General features: G+C 42.8%; 1 protein-coding gene across 1 annotated transcript in view; it reads right to left on the bottom strand.

Moving 5' to 3' along the window:
* Positions 1 to 26,337, bottom strand: part of CCDC3 (coiled-coil domain containing 3) — a 97,916-nt gene that overhangs the window by 2,475 nt on the left and 69,104 nt on the right. The gene's annotated exons all lie outside the window — the stretch shown is intronic.

The following is a 26,337-nucleotide window of genomic DNA, read 5'->3' as shown; positions in this document are numbered from 1 at the left end:
TGCAAACTCCTCCAAACACTGTGGGCTCAGGACTCTGCCTTGCTCCAGGTGACTGGTACCACCCAGAGAGGAGCCTGGGCACACATTTGATGCCCCAGTGGTTGTGGCTGTACCCAGGGAACACTCCTTGATCACTTGGTTCTGGTAGCTAGTGGGGCTCATGCTTGCAGATCCCATAGGACTATAGAAAGTAGAAACACAGTTTTTAACCGGTTACCCCACTCAGCACCATGGGGCGATGTTGTAGATTAAAACTCTCTGTGATCTGGCATAGTGAGAACCCCAGGGCCTTCGAACATATCAATAAACACGCACACTAAGAAGTCTTGGATGGCCCAGCTTCTCTTCCAAGATGCCTTCCTGAGTTGTTATGCCAGCAAAATGGAAAAGTATTATGAGGGGAATAACATACCTTTCAACGTTTTGTTTATTGTGGATACTGCCCCCAGACACCCACCTTTTACTGATCTTCATCCCAACATCAAACTGGTGTTTCTACCTTCAAACACAGCACCTCTTTGATCAAACAATGGATCAGCTTTCAAAGCCTACAACACCTGAGGAAAACCTTTACCAAGGCCATTGCTGCAACTGAGGAAGACACTGATGCAATTCTGGAAGGATTATAATATTGATGACTGAATCAGCACCCTTGCTTGGGCTTGGAATGATGTGACCAAAGAATGTATGAATGGCATTGGGAAGATACTCAAGGGGTTCATCCAGGACTTCAAAGGATTTTCCAAGGATGAGGTGCCTGCAAAAATCAAAGCTGTGGGTGAGGATGACATTGAGGAGCTCCTAGAGCTGGTTCCTGAGGAACTGACCCATGGGGAACAGGAAAGCTTTGCTGAAGACGAGGCATGAGAAAAGGAAACTGCAAGAAAAGGAAAGAAAGAACCCTCAAGAGAACTCACAGAGGAGGGCTTAGCAGAAGCTTTTGCAGTCCTCAGGAAGCTCCTTAAAAAATTTGAAAACATGGACCCCCAACACAAAAAGGTTTTCATTGATAAAGAGGAATGTTCATGTTGCATCATCTATGACTAAAATACAGAAAGACCATCCTGAATACTCAACTGAAAACTAGATGGAGCAAGGATGGAAAGTGGAGACTGCATAGAGACTAGTAGAAAGTGGAGAGGCACAAAAGGGCTGGCTGAGCTCCCATGGACAGCAGCTGAAGTTTTAGAGAGATATCTCAGCTATGTGTGTTGTGGAAGTGGGGAGGTTGGGTTCTACTGAAAACTCTGGGGCTTAAATACCAAGCTGGGCTCCCCAGTCCAGAAAAGCAGCAGGGGTGCTGTATGCCAGGGAAACATGACTGGAAATGCAGGCACACTCTTAAGGGCAACACACAAAATGTCATGTGCAGCCATTCTCCTTGGGCTCTGTCAGAGGGAGAGCAGAATGGACTGGAGCTTTGTGAGGGTTGGGGGCTCTAGGGTTAGATCTCAGAAGGCAGACACCACATTTCCAGTGCTGAGCCATTCTCTCTTACTGCAGAGCAGTGGTGGTCCGTGAAGTCCGAATGTTTGGCAAACACTGCTGCAAAGGACATCTTTCTCCAGTAGACCTCTACCATCCCGGTAGTTTTTGCTGTGGGGGGAGGGATTGAACTACCCTATTGAAAACCCCTTGCCCCACCCTATGAAGTTTCTAAGGCCCATTAAGTGACTGAGAATAATAGTCGGCCTGTAGGCAGAAGCATTTGCCTACCCTGTTGGAAAAACTCTCACCTGACCAGGTGGTTGATATCCTGAGGCTAATCAAGACTGAATAACAATCAGACTGCAGGCAGAAGCAGATCTTTGGAGGCTTTGAGTCTTTGCCTGGTCTAATTCAGGGCCAGGCTAGGAAAAGTAGACCCTGGTCCTTTCTAAAGATATCTATCCCAGCAGGGGGAGCCACAAGCTATGGATTGCTGACAGCTCCAAACAGGGTACTCAGGACCAGTCAGAAACATCATCTGGCATTGTCCAGCATTAGACATTGGGAGTGATAGCAGATCTATCTAATACACAGACATAAACCCAAATAGGCAGCAAAATGGGGAAAGAAACAAAAAAGCCTGAAATGAAAGAACAAGAGAATTCTTCAGAAGATGAACTAAATGAAATGAAAATATAAAATTTATCAGATATAGAGTTCAGAATAATTTTGGAAAAAATGCTCAACAGCATGAGGAAAGGTATATTAACTATAAAAAAAGACAAGTCAGAAATTAACAGCACTAAAAAAGAACATATTGGGCCCAGCCGGCATTGACCTATGAACTAAGGTTGACCTATGAACATGGTTCAATTCCTAGTCAGAGCACATGCCCAAGTTTCAGGCTTGATCCCCAGTGTGGGGTGTGCAGAAGGAAGCCAATCAATGATTCTCTTTCATCATTGATGTTTCTATCTCTCCCTTTCCCTTCCACTCTGAAATCAATTAAAAAAAAAAAAATTTTAAGAACACATTGGAAGGAATACACAGCAGATTAGGGGAAGCCAATGGTTGGATCAGTGAATTAGAAGACAGGCTAGGAAAAAAATTACTCAGAGAACAAAACAAAAACAAAAAAAAATTAAAAAATAGAACAGTGGGATACTGTGAAATGTAACAATAGTCACATAATAGGAGTACCAGGAGGGGAAGAAAGTCACCCTCAGAAGGCATCCAGAAAATAATTTGTGGTCTTTTGAAATGTTGTGAAAGTGAAAATTAGCCAAATTAGCCTAATAGCTTATCTCTGGACAACAAAGATCCAGATAGCCACTGGGAGCAAGATCAGTTGGTAATATGCTCTGTGGGGAAGGTCTTAGCCAGAGCATCCACCCATTTATAGGGCCCTATAGACACTCAGCCTCACTTTGGAGTTGTATCTGCCTTCCAGTGCTTTGTTTATTAGTCTGCTGGCTACCTGATGATAAATCAAGTGGCTGTTTCTATATGAAAGTGCCATCATTCCTTATCATGGTGAACTATAAGAGCCTGCAAAAGCACCTATAGGTCTGGGCTCACCACTGGCCCCAAACCATTAAGCTAGTGCCATGGTCGGCAAATTGCGGCTCATGAGCTGCATGCAGCTCTTTGGCCCCTTGAGTGTGGCTCTTCCACAAAATACCATGGCTTGGGTGAGTCTATTTTGAATAAGTGGAGCTAGAAGTTTAAGTTTTAAAAATTGGCTTCAAAAGAAATTTCAATCATTGTACTGTTGATATTGGCTCTGTTGACTAATGAGTTTGCCTACGACTATGCTAGTGGATCCCCACTCCCTACCCCAGGCTGCTCATTAGAATCACCTAGGAAATGTATATGAAATACTTGTGCCTGCACCCCACCCCAGACCAGTGAAACAGGAATATCTGAGATGGAGGCTTGGGCCTCACTTTTTTTAAGGGGCTTCTCAGTAATTTAATAAGCAGCTAGGCTTGAGGACCATTTCTCTAAGATTTTAATCACTGTTTTTGCTGGAAACAAAATTTATACAACTAAATAACTGTAAAAGTGTTACAGCTATTCTAACTACCATCAATTCTCATTGTAAACCTCACTCAGCCTGCACTTCACTTCATTAGCTATGCTGTAATTTTAATTTGCTGCTTCCAGTCCTTTGTGTACAGAAAACCGGAATACCACGGTTATTAGGACTGTAATCATCTGAGATCTCACCAACATGTAAAACATAGAAACTGATATGTAGATGTTAAGGCATCCATGCTAGTCGCCTAGAGTGGTTTTTTAATTATTCCTAGGTCTGGGACATAGGTGAAATGATTAAGTGAGCTCAGGGTAAAAGAGATGTTAGAGCCTTTCTCCAAAGGGATGAAAGTTTCTCTTGATTAAAAGAGAATCTGGGACACAGATATTCACATAAAACTCAGGGACTGATCCTGGCTTTACCAGCTGCATGGCTACTATCTCTCTCTTTAAACTTGACAGTTTCTGTGTTTATATCCTAGGTCGGAATCTAGTTGTATCTTAATTTTTCCAAACATTTTAGCCAATTTCCCAAACACTACTGTGTATGCCGTCAATTATCTTTCCACACGAGATTTCTGACACAGCTGCTATTGAATGGCAAATTCCCATGTAGAAATGAATCTGTTCCTGGGCTATATTCTGACCCATTTGTTTGCCATTATCCTAAAACCACTCTTTAAAAAAAAACTATGAGTTTGAATTTGAAATACTTGATGGGTTAGGCCTCTCTTTTTGTTATACTCTTTTGCATCTCTGTATTTTTTCTTAATAATTTTAGGATTTTTGGTATTTCATTGAATTTGTATAGTTTAGGAAAATCTCTTGTATTCCTTAATAAAATTTTATAACTTTTCCCATAAAAAAAAAGAATAAGGTTTTTAAAGTAAGGCTTGAGCTGCAAGTTACCTCTGCTTAGAAATATCCATCGATCCCCAACATATACCTAGCAATACAGTAAAATGGAGAAGTGTCACCTGCCTTGGTTTGAGTCCTGCTTCTTCCACTGAGGAGCAGTGTCACCTTGGCTAGCTTCTCAAGCTCATGAGAATGAGATCTCTGCTGCACCTGCCAGACCCCCTGAGGGAGGAAAGGTGTTTCCCCAGCTTCCTGGCATGCTGACAGCCCTCAGCTGAGTCTCTCTCCAGAAACTGCCCTAACTTAGGAGAGCTGCCTCATTCCCATATTCATTCCCCCTTCCCAGGGTGCCCACATCAATGACTGCTTAACCAGGGATATGAAAGCCAGGGCCCTCTTCCCAGCCCGGATCATTTCTGAAGGGCCCTCCCAGCCTTGAGCACACGTGAGGTAGGCCATGGCCTTTGGTGAAACTGCATCTCAGTCTAGCTTCTCCCGCTGCTCAGTCCTGCTCTTCTCTCTCCTTCCCTTCCCCCACTCAGGTGTTGAACCCAGGCATACTCAATAGAAGAGAAAAACTTCCTTCACACTACTCAGCTCAGTCTGCTTCCCTGAGGACCCAGCCTGTAGCACTCACTGCCCTCATGTGTGCAATGGAAGAATCCTGATCCTATCTTACGGAGTGTTTCAAAGATTTAATGTGCTTTGCTTGTAAAGTACTCAGTACCATACCTTGTGCTGAGAACCATACCCTATGCTGCTATCTGAATCTCTCTCACCAAAATTCATATGTTGAAATCCTAATGTCTGATGTGATGGTATTTGGAGGTAGGGCCTTTGAGATGTGATTAGGTCTTCGGGGCACAACCCTCATGAGTGAGATTAATGTCCTTATAAAAATAAAAATAAAAGACCCCACAGAGTTCCCTCATCCCTTCTGCCACATAAAGAAAATAAGTCTGATACCTACTCAGCCAGTGTGACTCAGTGGTTGAAGTAGGAGGTCACAGTTGGATTTCTGGTCAGGGCACATGCCCAAGTTTCAGGCTCAATCCCCAGTAGGGGGCATGCAGGAGGCAGCAGGTCAACAATTCTCTCCCTTTTGATGTTTTTCTCTCTCTCTCTCCCTCTCCCATCCTCTCGGAAATCAGTAAAAATATATTTAAAAAAAGAAGTCTGAGACCTGGAAGAAAGCTCTTAGAGTTTTCTTGGCACCTGGATCTTGGGCTCTAACACTATGAAAAAATAAATCCCATTTATAAGCCATCTAAACTGTGGAATTCTGTTATGGCAGCCCTGTGCTGATGTCTAAATAGACTAAAATACAGTAAGTGTTAAATGTATAAATAATAAATGTTAGTCATTATTATGGCATCTTTTAAAACCCTTTGTGATTAGACGTGGCCTAGATCTCCACTCTCATTTTTCATCCCTCTGTTCATCCACTTTATGCCCAAAGCAACTGGCTCCTGGTTGTCCCCAGCAATCCTGTTCTTTTCGTCTCTGGGCCCCGCCACACTCATCCTTCCTCCTGGAGGCCTGTCTCCCTCGCCTCTGTCTGGCAATGCTATAGCCATCTGTGGGCCCTTCCGTGACACTTTCCACGGGGTCTCCAGGAGTGCACCACCTTTCCTGCTCCCGTGTCCACAGGGCCCCTGTACATGTCCATATGACACATATCAAGCACCACACAGCATGGAGCATGCACTCACGTGAAGGCCAACTCCACCTTGCTCTTTGTAGCCTTGTTCCCTGGCCATTTTAGGGATACAATACAAAATCTGAATCAAGTTAAATGTTCCAAAAATACCTGTCATTTACTAAGGAGCTTTGGCCTCTTGGGGTTGCCACGGTTCTGGGGGAGACCACAAGTGCAGCATAGTCCTCTTCTGGCCAAAATGAGCCCCATCAGAAAGAAAGAGAACAGGAGACACCCTTGAACAATGTAAGGGTTAGGGGTACCGACCCCTGTGCAGTTAAAAATGTGAACATAACTTTTGATTCCCCTAAAACTTAGTTGTCTGTTGATGTCTATGGGGGATTGGTTCAAGGACCCCTCTCAGATACCAAAACCCAGGGATGCCAAGTCCCCTGTATAAAATGGTGTTGAACAATGCACACAGTGGGCCCTTCACATCCACAGTTTCCAAGACACAGGTTGAAAATAGTACAGGTAGTTTTTGGTTTTTAATCTGCATATAATATTAGTGGGCCTGTGTAGTTCAAACCCATGTTGTTCAAGGGTCAACTTGGAAGTGTGTATGTATGAGGGTTGGGGGAGTGAGGAGGATAGTGTAGTTATTAACTTGAGTTGGCTTTAACAACTAAAGATCTGAGTGAAATTTGTCATTCTCAATTCCCACAGTCTCTCTTTGATAGGGATAAAGTTTGAATAGCAGCAGAAAGACACAGAAGGACTCTTAGTAACTTGTCCAGTGACCAAGGACCCTTAAGTAAGCCCAAGGTCTTCAACTCCACAGAAAAGTGGGCTGTCACAAGTAGGGAAACCCTAGGCCCTAGGAATAGAGGGTAATCCCATAATAAGATGAAGCCACTACCAACAGTATCTCAATGAGCACCCCCTGAATCCTGACCATTGCCTCAAAAGAAAATTCTTTTTCATCAAGAAAGCAGGAATTTCCACATAAGAGCTGTACTTTCAAATAGATGTGTTTCTTTAAGAAACTGTGCTTTCTCTGGAATACTTTCAAATGGCATCAATCTCTTTAGAAAACATATATATAGTCAAGGCAGCATTTGCTTATTTAGCTTTGTTGTACCTTTTAATATACTGAGAAGAGGAGGGGGGAGGCCAGGCCAAGCTGAAACAGGTACTGCCACATTTTCTTTGGACAGGAACACAAGAGAAACAAATGATCCCATCAGGGGCCCAAAGCAAGATTCCTAATGCCTGTCTCCCTCGCCTCTGTCTGGCAATGCTATAGCCATCTGTGGGCCCTTCCGTGACACTTTCCACGGGGTCTCCAGTAATGCACCACCTTTCCTGCTCCCGTGTCCACAGGGCCCCTGTACATGTCCATATGACACATATCAAGCACCACACAGCATGGAGCATGCACTCACTTGAAGGCCAACTCCACCTAGTGTGCAGGAAGTTTTTCTCTTCTATTGAGTATGCCTGGGTTCATACCTTCCTCAGGCCCCAGTCATACCGGTGCTGATTGGCTAAGGAGAAACACGCACCTGTCAGATGTCTGAGCACCCCCAGCATTCACCTGTGACAAGTCTGTTTTTCCTATAAAGCTCCATGCCTGTGCCTTACAGAGTGCTTGCTGCAGGAGTGTTTGGATACTGAAGGTTGTCATAGGGGAGCCTGTCCTTTTATTCTCAGTAAGAAGAAAGGTAGATTGGGATACCCATTCCTTCTCTTTTTTAAATAACATATTTTGAAACTATATAAGCAATGCATATTCAGAGTACAAAGTAGGTGGGATCTCAATACCAGATATCAAGCTGTATTAGAAATCCATGGTTCTCAAAACAGCCTGGTACTGGCACAAGAACAGACAAATAGATCAATGGAATAGAATAGAGAACCCAGAAATCAACGTAGGCCACTATGCTCAATAATACTTGACAAAGGAGGCATGAACATACAATGGAGTCAAGACAGTCTCTTCAATAAATGTTGTGAAAATTGGACAGATACATGCAAAAAAAATTAAACTAGACCACCAACTTACACCATACACAAAAATAAACTCAAAATGATTAAAGGACTTAAACATAAGATTGGGAAACCATAAATATATTAGAGGAATCCAGAGTCAGCAAAATCTCAGACATATGCCGAAGCAATTTCTTCACTGATACAGCTTTTAGGGCAATGGAAACTAAGGAGAAAATACCAGGGGTCCTCAAACTTTTTAAAGTGGGGGCCAGATCACGGTCCCTCAGAGAGCTGGAGGGCAGGACTATATGAACTACTAATTCCTACTGTAACACCTCGGCTGCACTCACTGCCCAAAAAACCTGGCGGGCCGGATCTGACTCCTCTGCGGGCCACATGTGGCCCGCGGGCCATAGTTTGAAGACGCCTGAAACAAATGGGACTACATCAAAATACAAAGCTTTTGCACATCAAAGAAAACCATCAACAAAACAACAAAAAAGTATCCTGCTTGGGAGAACATACTTGCCAATGTTAACACATATATGGGCTCAATCTCCAACATTTACAGGGAATTCATACAACTTAACAAAAGGAAGAAAACAACCCAATCAAAAAATGGGCAACAGATATAGAGTCTTTTCCAAAGAAGACAGAAGGAAGGCCAAGAGGCATATGAAAATATGTTCAAAGTCACTAATCAGCTGAGAGATGCAAATCAAAACCACAATGTAGTACCATCTCACACCTGTCAGAAGGGCTAGCATCACCAAATCAACAAACGACAAGTGCTGACAAGGATGCGGAGAAAAAGAAACCCTCGTGCACTGCTGGTGAGAATGCAGACTGGTGTAGCCACTGTGGAGAACAGTATGGAATATCCTCAAAAAACTAAAAATGGAACTCCCATTTGACCCAGTGATCCCACTTCTAGGAATATATCCCAAGAAACTAGAAACACCAATCAGAAAGAACATATGCACCCCTATATTCATAGCAGCACAATTTAAAATAGCTAAGATTTGGAAACAGCCTAAATGTTCAACAGCATATGAGTGGATTAAAAAACTGTGGTACATCTACACCACATGTGTCAAACACAAGGCCCGCGGGCCAAATCCGTCCCGCCAGGCCTTGCAATGTGGCCCGCACCGCGCTGTCATCACTGCACTCCGCTGCGTTTCCATCACAATGACAGTTTATGACTGTTCAGTAAACCATTCGGCCCGCGATTTAGGCTGGATTTTAGATTTTGACCCCTTCTCTGATTGAGTTCGACACCCCTAATCTACACAATAGAATACTACACTGTGGTAAAAAGGAAGTTCTTACCATTTACAACAGCATGGATGGGAACTGGAGAGCATTAGGCTAAGTGAAATAAGCCAGGTGGGGAAAGATAAATATCACATGATCTCACTCACTTATGGAATATAATGAACAACATAAACTGATGAACAAAAATAGATCTAGAGACAGAGAAGCATGGATCAGACCATTAAACCTCAGAGAGAAGATAGGGGAGGGTGAGGGTAAGGGGGAGAGATCTACCAAAGGACTTGTATGCATGCATATAAGCCTAATCAATGGACACAGACAACAGGGGGGTGAGGCCATGAGGGGGATAAGGGGTGTAATGGGGGAATAAGGACACATATATAACATTGTAATCAATAAAGAAATTTTTTAAAAAGAAAACATTCATTATAAAAAATCGTTCTAATTATAGAACAAAAAAAGGACAATTAAAATCACCTAATTCTATTACATAGAGGTACTGTTGACATTTTAATATATTCTTCCTTGGATTGTTTTTTTAGGAGTGGAGATAATATTTTAAGCAAAATTAGAATTGTGCCATCATTGGATTTTCATCCTCCCATGTTCCCTTTGGCACCTCAGGTGACTTTTTGCTAGACTTATGCTTGTACACTTCCCATGAGCACTGCCTGGGAAGCTGGGGAGGCTGAGTCAGCCACCATGAACTGCAGGACTCAACCCCAGTTGTTAATCTTCCTCTCTCTTTATGGCCACGAGCCAATGGGAAGGGTGCTGAGATGGGTGTTTTTACATCAGTGAAGCTGAGTGATTTGTGTGGCTTTTTTTTTGGGGGGGGGGACATAGAAGGTGTCTCACCTGAACCTTTACCTCAGTTTCCTGTGTGTTCTCTGGTCTGCCCAGGAAACTTGCACAGTCAACATCATGAAAGGTAAAGGGGCCATTTACAGTTGTCTCTAATGATTTGTAAAGAAATCATTTCTAACATTTTCAGCTTCCATATGTTTATTCATTCCAGCAAGAAGCATTTATTATTCCTTACCTGGCACTGTGTGTTGCAGAAAGGTTTCCTGAATTATTCTGCAATATACTGGAAATCTCTGTACCTAGCTAAACAGAATGTATAGTAACAATTACTATTTCACAACAGCAAACCTCCTAAATGCTGTAAAGGATTATTGCCTTCACGAATGCTTTCAACTTAAATCATCACCTATAAAGGCAAGACAAAGTGTACTTTCTGAAATGTTAAAAATAAGTGGAAGAGAGTCCAAAAGCAACATCATAGGCAAAAGAGCTTGCCTTTTTAAACACTTGTTCCCATTACTGGATTCAAAAAGAGAAGGGAGGTAAAAGGAGAGAATTAAAATCTAAAGCATGGGTAGTCAACTATGGCCAAGTGCAGCCCAATACCTGCTTTTACAAATAAAGTTTGATTGGAACACAGCCACATTCATTTGTTTATATGCTGTCATGGCTACTTCCATGCCACATGGCAGAGTTGAGTATTTGAAAAACAATCTAGTCCAAAAAGCTTAAAATGTTTACTATCTGACACTTTACAGAGGGGAAAAAATCCTAAACCCTAACCTTGGGAGGGGCTTAAAGCAAGTGGAGATGCCAAGGCAGCAACTGGATGGATTTGGAGGGGAAGAGCCAAAGGATGGAAGGAGGGTAAAGGGACAGGGAAAACACCTGGCACCAGAGGCTCCCAGGACCTTCAGCGCCCACCTCACCTTCTCCACTCCACTCTACTCTGATCTGTGATTACTGCTTTCGGTTGCCAGGTCTTAGATCAAGTTCTCAACAATCCCTGTCAGCAAGGATCCTTTTGACTCCATCTCAACAGACTGCTGCCAATTTCAAGCCTCCGAATAGAGATGAACAAAACAGCTCTTCCCAAAATGACTAGCAACTGTTTCTAAAATGCTTCCCCAGCAACTGGAAAGATGAGCTTTCTCGAACCATCAAATGTGCACGACCCACGAATACCAGTGCTCAGTGTGAAGATCAGGGAATCGGTGACTCTAGACCTGCCCTTTGTCAGTCCTGTAAAGGTTACATTAAGCTGTTTTCTGGGCCGAGAGCAGACGCCAACATTCCTTCATTCTCTGTGAGATTTGGGATGTTCAGGGTTGGTGGAAAGCTCCCAGACCTCAGCCCACGTACTCCATGCCATTGTCTTCAGCCCGCAGACAGATGTGTGAGAAGGTGGCGGCAGGGTCACGAAGTGCAGAATGGTTTCCTGATGGATTCAGCCCCACCAGGCTGGATAACAAACACCCAGAGCTACTGAAAAAGCTTCCAAACCACAGAAGTGACAGCAAGGCAGTTCTCCTGAGGACTCTGAAGAAACCTGCGACTGTATTTGACTTGGTAGCTGGTTCTCTACTCCACCCAAAGGTTAGAGTTGTTTCCCTGTGCCAGGAGCCCGGAAGAAGGGGAAGAGAGTGCCCAGACAGGCTGTGGCTGGAAAGTGAGGGGAGTGAGAACAGGAGAGCGGGGACTGGGGTCAAGCAGGGAGTCAGGAGGGAGCTGGGGTGGGAGTGCTCTCCCCCCACCCAGGCACTGACCCCAGAGCGCCCCTCCCACCACTTGGCCCCAGCAAGCAGGAGGCTATCTAGCATCTGGAGTCAAAACATGGGCAAAACTGTTCAGAATCAGGCAATGTAACCCCTTTCTGGCTCCCCCATTATCTGCCAGTGAGGCCCTACATAAGTCAGTGAAGCTGCCTTAGCTCAGTCTCCTCATTTACACAATAGAGATGATAATGACTCTGCCCCATTTGCTTTGAAGATTAAGTCAGATGGCATAGGTACTGCATTTGACCTTGGCATAGAGTGAACAATAAATGGAGCTTTTATTATATTATTATTCATTCTGAGTTTGAACTTTCCTGATCAAATTGCTACTCCCTGACTCTCTCAACTGGCTACACCTTTGCATATGTAGTTAGGTCCTGCTTAGAAAATCTCTACCAATTCACAATCCTCACACTTTAATCTAACTCATGAAATTCTATTTATCCTCCAAATCTTAGTTCAAAGGTCACCTCCTCTTTGAAGAGTTCCCTGATTCCTCTAGGCAGGGCCATGTGAACTAACCCCTGATTCCTCTATCAAATTTACTGCATCGTGCTCATTAGCAAGTCTCACTCTTTCCTAGACCATAAGCATACCTTTACAAGAATTCTACCTTTTCATCTTTGCATCCAACACCTAACACACAGTAAGCATTTAATTAATGGAGGAGGGATGCAGGTTGAAACAGAAATAAGTTCAATGACTTTTAAACGGGCAACAAACGGAGAAGCAGGAGCTGTCATTGGAAAGTGGGTGCTAGGTTCCCCATGATCCTTGTGAAGTCTTGTTTCCCAAGAAGAAAATCAGTTTTGACCAGTTGTTCTGGGAAGATCAGAAACTGGCTAGTGCTTTTATTTTCTATACTCTCCTTACACCCCGGACTGGATTAGTTTGTAGAGGCCTGTCCCAAACCCCACAAAGGTTGCAGGTCATGATGGAGATGAGAAAGGACAATGAGTTTTAGGGGAGTGATGCCAGGTTACAGAATACATAGGTAAACTTAGAAGATGGGATCACATTTCAGAGTCTGCAGAGAGAAGGGAAGAAGGGGCCAGTTCTTAGACAGCCAAAGCATGAATTGTGAACTGACCATTATGAAAACCAGGAAAGACTGCACTGCGTTGGGTCTCTTCCTACCATCATGGAAAGAAAAGTTCTCGGTTAAGTTCAGTTACAGAGAAATACCTTTGTATCTCCAGATAAATCCACTACAAAGTATTGCCCAACTTGGGTCTACATAATGCTCATCTTATGAGATGCTTGCATGGGGACAAAGGGATTCTTCTGCCCAAGAAAAGTTCAGAAATGCAGCATATTATGTTTCCCTTTGATGTAAAGCTCATTAACATATGTGCCACTGCACATTGGTCCTAGATTACATAAATCTCTAACTCTGCTTTATTCCATATCTCATTTGACCATGGCAGAGCCCTCCAACAGACAAGTACTGACTACAGGCTCAGAGATTTTTGATCCTCTTGGCCTGGAGATGCCCCAAGTCCCTAGCCAATCCATTCAGCTATGGGCAGCCTGCTGCATTTATCCCAATGTTTTTCAGTCCATAACAAAAATCTTACTGTTATAGCTGAAAATGGCTGGAGTATAGAAGTTTAATAACTTTTTAAATAAGTTAATTTGAAGATATTTTAATCATCAGTTGTAAAAAATAGATAAATAAACAAATAAATAAATAAATAAATAAGATTTTCTCATTGCATCCCACTGCTCTCTCTCATATATTATTACTAGAGGCCTGGTGCATGAAAATTCATGCATTGGAGGAGGGGGTCCCTCAGCCTGGCCTGACCCCTCTCACAGTCCAGGAGCCCTCAGGGGCAGGTGACCCGGGCAATCAGGGGAAGGCGACACCCCATCACACCTCTGATGCTGCCATTGCTGGCAGCGCAAGCCTTGGCCAGCCCTGGTTACCTGAGCCTTGGGCAGCCCTGGGCATCTGGGCAGCTGCCATTTGAAGCTTGCCTGTGCCTCGGGCCACCCCTGGGTGGCTGGGGGGCTGAGGAGACTGGGGAACTCCAGAGGCAGGCATCCCAGCAGGGCTGAAGGGAATGGGTGCTGCCATTTTGTGGCTGTGGGCGCTGCCACTTTTGAGGGCATGGCATTCAATTAGCATATTCCCTCCTTATTGGCTGTGGGTACCACCATCTTTGAGGGCAGGGTAGTCAATTAGCATATTCCCTCCTTATTGGCTGTGGGCACTGCCATCTTTGAGGGTGGGGCAGTCAATTAGCATATTCCCTCTTCATTAAATAGGATTACTCAACTAAAGGCCCAGTGCACAAAATTTGTGCACAGGTAGGGACCCTAGGCCTGGCTGGCAATCAGGGCTAATCAAGTTCCCTGCCTCTCCACCTCCTCCTTCCCTCACTCCCTCAGCACCCTTCCACCACCGCTGGTCACCTGTCATGTTCCATGATGCCCCCTTGTGATCAGCACATGTCATAGCAAATGATCAAACTACCGAGTGGACAATTTGCATATTAGCCTTTTATTATATAGGATTGTATGCATGTGGCCTCACTGACAGGAACTGGACTTGTCCCATTCTGTGGCATTTCCGTCTAAGTTCTGAGCCTCTGTCGGTGAATCTACATCTCACCCAGGGAGTTTTACAAATATAATTTCATTGTTTATGATATAGAAGACTGGGAAGCACTAGGCCAAAGAATACTGACTCTAACCCACAATGCTTTTATAGACCTACCAAGGGGAGGAAATACTGAAACACAGCTCTCATTCAGTGTCCAGCACTTTCCGTGGTGCAGTGGAGAAAAAGACTGCAAGTAAAGTGAGAAGGAAGCTGTTTTAGTTTGTTAGGATCCCAAAGAATCGGGATCATAGATGAGTGAGTGAGCTTACTGAGTCATGGTCCTCTCTGAATCTCAGTCACAGCCTCTGAAAGACATCTTCTGCCTCTAATGCCTCTGAATGTTTGCACAAAGCTTCCTTGGGCATCTCAGTCACTATCTGGCCAGTCATCCTGGGCTGGGATTCCCTCTCATGAACACAGCAGGCAGGAAACAGGCCCGCTAGACTTGCTGATGTGGGAATTCCCTTCAGAGGGATTGGTGCTGTTCATACTCACTGGAATCTCAGAGATTTGTAAAGATCTGCCCACTGGCCTTCCGATGTGTGTGTACTCAGCCTCCAGGGTATCTTGAATTATGAGAGAGGAAGTATGAAAGGGTTTATAATGTAGCCTCCTCCTCCAAACTCAGCAGTTCACAGATGTGCTACCATTGGGGATGGGGGCCAAGTTCACTGCTGAGTGAGGTGCTCTGAACCACTGATTGGCTTTCTAAGCTCCAGGCCTCAGGTCACTGCTGTTGCCCCAGGGAACAGGAGTAGGTCATTAGCTAAGTAAAAACTTCCATTTTACCCTGTGGACCTCTGAACTCGTCCAGGGTGAGCTCAAGGCAGTCCCATCAGATCTCAGTGCATATAGTGAAGTGCTGAGACTGGGTAGGCTGGACCATTGACCACTGGGATCCACAAAGGAGGGGGAAGCCTGTAGGAAAGCTGGCCCAGAGCCAATGTTGGCCTGCTCCACCCTGCTCTCTCTCCACCAGCACTGTTGGCCTGACCCCTTCTGATCTGATGTCCATTTTACTGGGGCCTTTCATGGTCATGGGTTCCAAGTATTTGGGGTTTAGTCGCCAGTCCTTCTCCTGCAAAGGGCAGCTAAGGACTAGGCTCCACTTTTCCTCCTGATGGTTGTGTGTTTTCCTGGCATGGTGACCACTGGCTGGAAACCCCAAAGGGCTCTGCCACCCGCCCTTCTGGGGAATGTGCTGGAGATTTACGAGCTGTGAGCGCACTCCTGTTTACTTCGCAGGGACTGATGACTTGTCCACACGGCCACATCCAGGGCCTGACTTGGCTGTAATTCTGTTTAGGAGATATTTTTCAAACCCAGATACTGGCTTTTCTGCTACTGAATTAAGACAGGTGGCCCTGCATATGCAAAAGAATGAAATGACACTGTTTGACACCATACACAAATATTAACTCAAAATGGATTGAAGGCTTAAATATAAGATCTGACATAATAAAATATTAGAAGAAAACATAAGCATTAAACTTGTGGATCTTGGTCTCTGGGAAGCTTTTGTGAACTTGACCCCAAAAGCAAGAGAAGTTAAAGCAAAAATAAATGAATGGGGCCCTAGCCAGTTTGGCTCAGTGGATACAGTGTCAGTCAGCTCATAAATTGAAGGATCCTGGGTTTGATCTGGTCAAGTGCACATAACTCAGGAGGCAACCAATCAATGAGTTTCTCTCACATTGATGTTTCTCTCTCTCTGACTCTTCCCTTCCCTTCCATTCTCTCTAAAAATCAATGGAAAAAATATCCTCAGGTGAGGATTAAAAAAAAAATGAATGAATTGGACTACATCAAACTAAAAAGATGCACAGCAAAAAAAAGCATCAACAAAACAAAAAGTCAACCAATAGCATGCGAAAATATATTTGTGAACATCACCTCTGATAATGGGCTAATATCTAAAACATACAAAGAACTCATACAACTCAACAACCGCAATAAAAAAAATCCAATTAAAAGTGGGCAAAGGACCTGAACATACATTTCTCCCAAGAAGACATGCAAATGGCCAAGAGACATGTGAGGAGATAGTCAACTTCACTAGATATAAGAGAAATGCAAATTAAAATCACAATGAGGTACCATCTCACATGGATTCGAATAGCTATTACCAATAAGACAAGAAATAACAAATGTTGACGAGGATGTGGAGAAAAGGGAACGTTTGTACACAGCTGGTGGGAATGTAAATTGGTTCAGCCTCTATGGAAAACATTATGGAGGTTCCTCAAAAAATTAACACTAGAACTACCATATGACCCAGCAATTCCTCTGGGTACCTGCCTGAAAATTTTGAAAATACTCATTCATAAAGATATACACTGAGTGGCCAGATTATTATGATCTCTGAATGCATAATATGGCCACTCAGTGTATATCCTATATAATAAAAGGCTAATATGTAAATTGTGCCCTCAACTGGTATGACCAGGCAGACCGGCCAACTTCCCAGGCTGGCCAGACCCCATCCATGCGTGAATTCTTGCACTGGGCCTCTAAAATATATAGGTAAGCCAAAACTGGTTTGGCTCAGTGGTAGAGCGTTGGTCTGCGGACTGAAGGGTCCCAGGTTCGATTCCGGTCAGGGGCATGTACCTTGGTTGCGGGCACATCCCCGGTAGGGGGTATGCAAGAGGCAGCTGGTCGATGTTTCTCTCTCATCGACATTTCTAGCTCTCTATCTTTCTCCCTTCCTCTCTGTAAAAAAATCAATAAAATATATTTTTTTTAAAAAAATATATATATATATGTAATATATATATATATATGCGCATGTATACACACACTCGCGCGCATACACACACATATATATATTACCTAATAATAGACAAACATGTAAATTGACTGTACCTCCACTATGCCCACAGCCAATCAGAGTAAGTATGCAAATTAGAAGGCCAAAGATGGCAGCTGCCCAGCTGCTCCAGGAGCAGAGTGGCCAGGCGGGGCAGGACAGACGCCTGCTATAATAGGGAGGGTGGGGGGCAAAGGGATCTATAGGAATGGAGTGCTGTAGTGAGGATAAGACTACAGACTACAGAGTCTGCAGCAAAGACGAAGATAGCAGTGTGTGGCCCAAGTGAAGGCCTAGGTCCCAGGTGCCAGAGGAAAACTGGTGCTGGAATCCAAGGGAAGGAAGGCCTAGTGCACGAATCTCTTCATGCAGCGGGCCTCTAATACACACACACACACACACACATACACACACACACACACACATTGCAGCATTATTCACAGTAATCAAGACATGAAAACAACCCAAGTGTCCTTCAATGGATGAATGAATAAAGAAGATGTGGCACATATATACAATGGAATGCTATGCAGCCATAAGAAAGGTGAAACACTGCCATTTATGACAACATAGATGGACTTGAGAGTATCATGCTATGTAAAATAAGTCAGATGGAAAAGGACAACTATATGATTTCAGTCATATGTGAGATATAAAACAGAAAGCAACCAATGAACAAACAAACTCCTAGGAACAGACAGTAGTGTGGTGGTTAACGAGGGGAAAGGGATGGGAGACAGGCTCTGGGAGGTGAGCACACAATGCAATATACAGGTGATGTGTTTTAGAATTGTGCACCTGGAACTTACACAGTGTTATTAGCTAAAATCACCCCAATAAATCTAATTTCAAAATAAGAGCTGGGGGAGGAGTTTGAAGTGAAGCAGGACCTCACTTCAAACCTGGCTCTGATACTGCTGGCTTGGCAGCTGTTTATCTTCTTTCACAAAGTAGAGATACTGATAATATTGTTCAGAATATGCAGATTCACTTGGTAAGCCTTAAAGCCACCAAATATTAATTATACGGTTGGGCTCTGTCAATAACCTCATGTCCAGAAAAAATTCTCAATTAAGATTTTTTTAGGGAAAAAATTATTGAAAAACTTTGAAACAACAAATGGCAAATGGATACTATAGCACTGAAGTGACATGTTTCTGCCAACTCTCAACGACTGTCCTTTCTGGCTTGGTAGATGGCACAGTCCTCGCAAACTTGAAAGTTTCAATAACATGGTCAGGGCAAAATTTACATATGAAGACATTAGATTACAGTGCAAGGTTCTAAACAGACTCTTGTGGCAAATGAAAAATGGGTATTAGCTGTGAGTTATAGATATGCCTTAATTCTTGTTCCATTATACAAACAACCTAAGTTGTTCCTAGCAACCTCTTCAGCAGTTTGCTGTTCCATCTTTCTGAGATGCTGTTCCATGATGCTGCATAGCAAACTTATTCTTACCTCTGTTACCTGTCACCTTCTCAGTTGTCTTTCCCTACCTCCCTGTGGGTGGCCTCTTCTAATGACTCTACGTCAGCACTCTGCTTGTGGCACAAGTAGCTGAAAACTACCAGGTTTACTTTTAATGGTTAACTGCCTTTCTTCTGCTCTATGGTGACATGGTGACTTCATCACACTGGTACTGCTCCAGCCTTATTGCCTAACAGAATGTTTTATCACAATAAGTGCTCAAAGGAGTCACTGTTGAATGAAATAATAAATTCTAAAACTATCATATGCTAGTTATTTCAAAAATTGGACTACTGAAAAATAGGGGGGAAAAAAGTTACCTATGGTTTCACCACTCAAAGACAATCTTCATTTCTTTTTTACTGGCATGATTTTTTTGACCTGGTTATAAAAACACTATTTTCAATTTTGCTTTTTTAAGCTTTAATTTCTTAAAAAACAACAACAACAAGGATTTCATTATTCTAATGTCTGCAACTATATTACTCTTTAATCTATTGTATTTAGCTGTAATTTTTATTGGACACACAGGCTATTTCTAAACACTGTACTCTTTTAAATAATGTTAAAGAAAATAAAACACCACATTTTTCTTTATCAGGATAATTTCCTTAGGGTTGACACTTGGCAGTAAAATTATTAGATAACTGCCCAAACCGGGAGTTTGGCTCAGTGGATAGAGCGTTGGCCTGCGGACTGAAAGGTCCCGAGTTCGATTCTGGTCAAGGGCATGTACCTTGGTTGTGGGAACGTTCCTGGTTGGAGTGTGCAGGAGGCAACTCGTCGATGTTTCTCTCTCATCGATGTTTCTAACACTCTATCTCTCTCCCTTCCTCTCTGTAAAAAATCAATAAACTATAAAAAATTAATAATTAAAAAATAATAATAATAAACAAATAAAATAAAATTATTAGATAACTAGATTTAGTAATATTTCTAAGAATTTTGTTTTATGTATCAATTTGTTTTCTAAAAGTATACTAATTTAAAGTTTAATTTTTCATAGTTATTTCTTCAACTTACTAGAATTAATTTGAGTAAATGGTGTGATGTAAGTATATACATTTTTTTAAACAGCAAATCAATGTACTCGTCTGCATTTTATCAGATACCCTCCTTTCCCCACAGGTTGTATACCCACCTCCCTAGGCTTCTGACCTATACTCAGGTCTGCCTGGACCTACTTCATACTGTTTCGCTGTGGGTTAGTATGCCAAGCCCATGTGACTTTTATTACATTAATTTTAATATGTGATAGAATAGTCCTCTTTGGCCAAAATTGTTTAAATCCAAAAGGATTCTATAATAGTCTTGAAATTATAGTATAGAAACTATGCAGCTCTACACATATTTTGAATGGATCAAAAACTATAGACTAATATTTAATAATGACAATTTTAAAAAATAGATTAAAGTATATGCTTTTCTTATCTGTCTTCCTGCCCATTACGTTTTCTTCTATACACTCTTGATTTTATCTCTGTCTTATTCCTAGTCAGGGAATAAAGCCATAAAATTTTATGTTTCATTCTGCATTTAACCTATAAAAGTTGTATTTTCCACCCTTCTCATTACCCATCTAGGAAAATATGCACAGATGTGCCTGGTGGGAACAAACAAGGATAGTCACTGCAGAATTATTTATAAGACTGAAAAAGTGGAAATGACTTTCATGTTCTTCAAGAAGGGAATGGCTAGACAACACAGATGGACCTAGAAGGTATTTTGCTAACTGAGTAGGGCAGAGAAAGACAGAACCATATGATTTCACTTATATGTGGAAAATCTAAAGAACCATATAAATGAACAAACAAAACAGAAACAGGCTTACAGGGACAGAGATAGACTGTGTTTTCCCAGAGGGGAGTGGGTTGAGAGGCTGGATGAAAAAGGAGAAGGAAGTAATAAGTATAAATTGGTCCTGGCCCTTGTGTGCCCAGTGGTTAGAGTGTCGGCCCACCCACTGAAGGGTTGTGGGTTTAATTTCTGGTCAAGGGCATGTACCTGGGTTGCAGGTTTGGACCCTAGTCCTGGTCAGGACACATGTGAGAGGCAACCAATCGATGTGTCTCTTTCAGATCCATGTTTCTTTCTTTCTCTTTCTTTCTCTCTTATTTTATTTTTTTCTAATTACAGTTTATATTCAATTTTATTTTATATTGGTTTCAGGTGTACAGTATAGTGGTCATGACAATCATATACCGTACTATTATTGTAACTATTTTTAAGGGTGTAATGTACTATGTAAAGCCTTGGTCAGAAGCATCTTCAATGTCGCATAGTCATCTCTGGGGAAGGTCTGAGACTGAGCGTGCAAAGGAAGCTGTGTTTTGTATTTGTAATGCTTACACTTTTGTACAGATAATATATCCACACTTGCTTTTCTCAAGAAAGTAGATATTAGTAAAGAGTTTAAAAATCATTCTCTTTGAAGAGATTAGCAGCTCAAGGACTGCATTTCTCCTGCATGCGCCTCGAGGCCACAGACCACTCAGTTCCTTCTGCAGGTGGCCAGCGCACACCCCCACAGATGCCCGGGTTATTAGCACGGGCACTGGGTCCCAGATAGATGTGCTATGACTGTGTCCTGGCCCTGCAGGGGTCACAAGGACTTGCAGATGCCATTTGAGTAAGAAAAGCCAAGCTCAGGGAAAAATGGAGGCTTGACCAGGCACACACAGAATCTAGGCTTCCCAACCCAGCATCCCACAAAAGCAGTCCCAAGCATGCTTGCTGCTGGGGACATGACCATCAGAGCTGGTTCATGGTTGTGAGTGGCAGTAGTCATATACTCAAGGCACTAAGAGCCTCAAACTTGGGACCTGATCTTCACTCTATTCTTGCATTTGAGAAAAAACAACTATCATTAACTGAGCATTTACTATGTGCCAGGCACGGTAGGTGCTTTGGACACATTCTTTATTAAATTCTGACACCATATGTGTGATAGGTTGTACTACCTTCCCTATTTTGGAGATTATAAGAAGGAAGTTCAGAGAGCTGAAGTAGCTTGCTCCGTACTATGTAATGGAGCTAGAACTTGAAGTCAGACCATCTACTTAAAAGCCTGTGCCCCCATGCTCTAAGCTCTGTGATGGACTCCTGAATACTTCAGATCAGGAGATTTTATTTGCAAACCAGAGCTGCGGTGGAGTTGTGGGCCTCCGCTGTTCCTCGCAGCTCTCCCTGACCCTGGCAGCACACAGAAGGCATGCTCCCACAGAACCTTCCTTCCCACTCCCAGAAAGTCCCAGGCAAGCCACAGATGATACTATTTATTGGGGACACAGAGGTTTTAGTTCCCAAAAAGTAAAACTTACAGCCACCATTTCAGATGACTGCCTTCTCATCCTCTTTCGTAACCCCACTTGCAAACAATCTAGATATTTGATTTAAAATGAATTAAGGTGGCAACTTAAGTGAGGAAGAACAGCAGCCCCAGATTTTAAAAACTCAGTTTTAGTTCTGATAAGTGCATTTCTAGTAGCACATGATCTCACTCATCTAGGGGAAATGATGAATAACATAGGCTGATGAACAAAAACAGACCCGGAGACAAGGAAGCATAGATCAAACTGTCAGACCTCAGAGGGGAGGTAGGGGAGAGTGGGGATAAGGGGGAGAGATCAACCAAAGAACTTGTGTGCATACATATGAGCCTACCCAGTAGTCACAGACAACAGGCGGTGGGGGCATGCGTGGGGAGAGTTTTGAGATAGGAATGGGGGGGATCAGGACAAATATGTGATACCTTAATCAATAAAGAAATTAAAAAAACACACTCAGTTTAACCTGTTAACCGAGCGGGACGTATAAATATGTCAAACGTAAACAATATCGGGTACGGGTAGGATGTATGAATACGTCCTTGAAATATATGTTGCGCCCTGAAACGGGCAGGACATATATTTCTGAACAACAAAGGTATTAGTCATCCATACATGTCTCGACATGAATTTAAGACAAGGAGGGAATCAGTATAATTTCGCTATTGAGAGTGGTGGCCGGGTTCTGGGTGAGCAGTGATGGATACATACTTACACTTACCTACCTATTTTCATATTATATATTATTGACTTATATTTTTTATATCTCCAACCTTTAAATAATAGAAAAACATATAAAATTGATCCAATCATCAATAATTTGTCAGAAAAGTTTAAAAGTTTTTATGTATGTGAACGAGAAATATGCGTAGATGAATCTCTTTTATTATGGAAAGGGAATTTATCTTGGAAACAATATATATCTACAAAAAGAGCTAGATTTGGAATGAAGTTGTTTATTTTGAGTGAAAGCCAATCTGGATATGTACAAAATATAATTTTATACACAGGCAAGGACAGAAATTATGGTTCGAACTACCCACAAGAAAAACAATGGGCAAGAATTGTTTTGGAGTTAACACATGACTTACTGAATAAAGGGTATAGGATTTACTTAGATAATTTCTATACATCAATTCATTTGGCTGAACTCTTGTGTCAAAACAATATAGACATTGTTGGAACAATGAGGATAAACAGAGTCGGAATCCCCAGTAAAATAAAAAAAAATTACAGAAAAATGAACATATAGTAAGAATCAAAGTCAAACTTATGGTTTTAAAATGGAAGAATAAAAAAGACGTATTGATGCTCAGTTCTATTCATAGTGACAAAAAGACAATGATTGAAAAGAGAGGAAGAAGGCAAGAAAAACTGAATGTTGTCCTGGATTATAACAAGAATATGGGCGGCATAGATTTGGGAGATGGAGTTATGGTGGCCTACACGGCTGCCGGTAAGAAGGTAAAAAAATTTTATAAAAAAATTTTTCTACGATTAATTGATATGTGCTGCTTCAATGCATATATTATATACAAAAAAGATAAAGGTCATTTGGATCGATTACACTTTTTGATAGAGTGTGTAGAGAAATTGGTAGATAACAACATAGTGAAAACCCACCCAAAGACTTCAATAAGCAGCTCTACATCTAAACCATCAAGCTTAGTTGAAAGGCATTTTCCAGAACAAATAAAAGCGATATAGGAAAAACTAAATACAGGAAATGCCGAGTTTGCTACAAAAAAGGTGTTAGAAAAGAATCTACATACTGGTGTCTGGATTGTAAGGTAGCACTATGTATCAACAATTGTTTTAAAATATATCACAAGGAAGTCGAGTTTTGAATTTTTACATCTATATTTCAATTTTTTAAACTCAATATTTCTATTTTATTTGTGTGCTTTTGTTTATTGTTCTGTAATTGTTAACTTTTTTGTATTTTTTATTGTGTATAGAAATAAGAAATATATATTTTTTGTTATCTTTATAATTGTTTATAAAATTCATAATTTTTTAATTCGATGTTTCCATTTTTTTGTTAGTATTCTTTTCTATTTGTTTGTAATTTTGTATTTTCCTTTGTGCTTTATATATAAACGAAAAAATATATATTTCATTTATTTTAATTAAGTATAAATAAAAATAATAATATAAAATTACGTCCACTGGGCGTGACGTACTGACACGTCCTAGTGAAAGAGTATGCGCCCGTTGTACGTTGCGTAATTAAAAAGGGAACTCCCAGGTTAACAGATTAATGAACATCAACCTCCACTCTACTCCCTGAGAAGGGGACCCTCTGATGCATAAACTTTCCCCATCCTCTGTGGCCCAAGCCGCCTCTGTGCCGTGACCCTGTTCCCAGGGCCCAAAGGCATCCCTTCACTGAACAAACTTACCGCCAGGAAGCCCCGCCCCCGACAGACTTCACTGACCAGTGGGAAAACCAGGCCTTTTTTTAAATTTTTTTATTTTTGTTGTTGTGGTAAAATATGCTGAACATAAAATTAGCCGTTTTAATCATTTTTACGTGCACAGTTCCCTGGCACTCGGAACACTCACACTCCTGTCCGGCCACCGCCCCACCCATCTCCAGGCCTCAGCTTGGCCTCTCTGAGTGTTTTTATCCCAATGCCCGCCGTCTGTTCCCCTGCTGCCCTTACAAGCGGTGACCACCTCCCCAGGCGCTTCTCTGCCTGACCACCTTGCAGACTCCTGAGTGGCCCCCGCTCTGATGGTTCCCGGGCCTCCTTCCTGACCCAGCTGGACCGCTTGCCCCAAGGGCTCAGCATCTGCTGCAGGTGCACCCGGAGCCTCCTCCACCAGACCTCACAGCCGGCCTCCCTTCCCCTTCCCTCCTCCAGATCAGCAGACGCTGGAACCACATGCCCTGGCTTACACCCGCCTCTTCAGCAGCTACGTGGCCCTGAGTGTTGACCACACCTCAGGAGCCTATTCACCCCTCCCCTAAACCGGGCCATGGATGTCACACTGCGGGTGGCTGTGAGGACTGGAAATGAGGCTTCTCGCAAGCCCGCATCACATGCTGACGGTCACGTTCTCCCTGAAACTATCCTGACCTGCTGCTGCCTCTCCAGTGTCCCCTTTCCATCACTGTCCTCATTTCCTTCTTCCCACAACGTCTCTCCACAGCCTCCTCACTCTCTGCCTTCCATGGGAACCCAGAAAGTTTACATTATCCCAGGAAGTGGTAGAAACTAGGAGTCTGGTGCTCTGTTGTCTGGGCTCCAACATACTCCCGTTTTCCCCCTTCCCTTTGGCTGAGTCTGGCTGAAAATGCCCTCTTGGATGTCACACTCCATAGTATGGAGAGTATGGAAGGATGATCCCAAAAGCTGGTTTACAGCCCGGAAGGGGAGCCTGATGTCTGGAGAACACACTCTTGTTCTTGTTCTGATACTCGCCAAATGTTCTACAGACAAACACAGGCTGTCCTTTCCTGGCCTCCGCTTGGTGAGTGAGATAAGAAAGACAATCCCTTGACAGGCTTGAAGAATAAATCACTTACTTTTAAAAGCTAGTCAGGGGAAGGAGACCATCTGGAGGCTTTTTAAACCTCAGAACACAGGAAAGAGACTGAGTAGACGAAACCAGACTAGAACGGCCTTCCACAGACATCACTCGGCCCGCATCTGTAACTTTAATTTTCTATCAAGGAAAGGAATCTCTGGGTGACATCCCCTCCTTGGGAAGCACATGGCGGCACACTTGCATTATGTCATGTCTCTGCTCAGAAACCTCAACCGGAGCCCCAGGAGACAGGGCTCACTTCACTTCCAGATGTGACAGCCTTACTCTTTCCCAAGCACTAAATTACAGGCACCTGAACTAGTCTCACTGCTTCCTAAGCAACCCTGAGCATCACTTCTGAGTCTCTGTCCCCGCACCTGGCATATCTCCCACCATCACCCTTACACAACACCCTTTCCAAGGCCAGTCTCTGATGCCACCTTCACCAAACCTGCCCTGGGTCCCTGCACTGCATGGAACCCACCCCTCTGGACTCCCATGGTGCTTGGGCCCTCCCTTTCTGCATATTATCTTGCAGAGACAAGGATTAAGACAAATTATGTTACATTTTGTTATAAGATACGTAGATGGGTTTGCCTTTGGGATACATATCCCAGTCATGTACATACTTGTCTTCACAGCTATTCTCGAGGTTGAGCTCTTTGAAGGCCACATGTGCATCTGCCCTCTGGTCTCCATCACTCGCCACCCTCTCTATGCCTGGAATGAGTGGGTACTCAATAAGCCTTTGTCTGTTAAGCTTTACAAGTCAACAC

The sequence above is a fragment of the Pipistrellus kuhlii genome, unplaced genomic scaffold (genome assembly GCF_014108245.1).
Source record: "Pipistrellus kuhlii isolate mPipKuh1 unplaced genomic scaffold, mPipKuh1.p scaffold_m20_p_1, whole genome shotgun sequence".
In the NCBI taxonomy this organism is placed as follows: domain Eukaryota; kingdom Metazoa; phylum Chordata; class Mammalia; order Chiroptera; family Vespertilionidae; genus Pipistrellus; species Pipistrellus kuhlii.
Note: the sequence above shows the minus strand (reverse complement) of the source record. Positions and strands in the feature narration are given on the sequence as shown.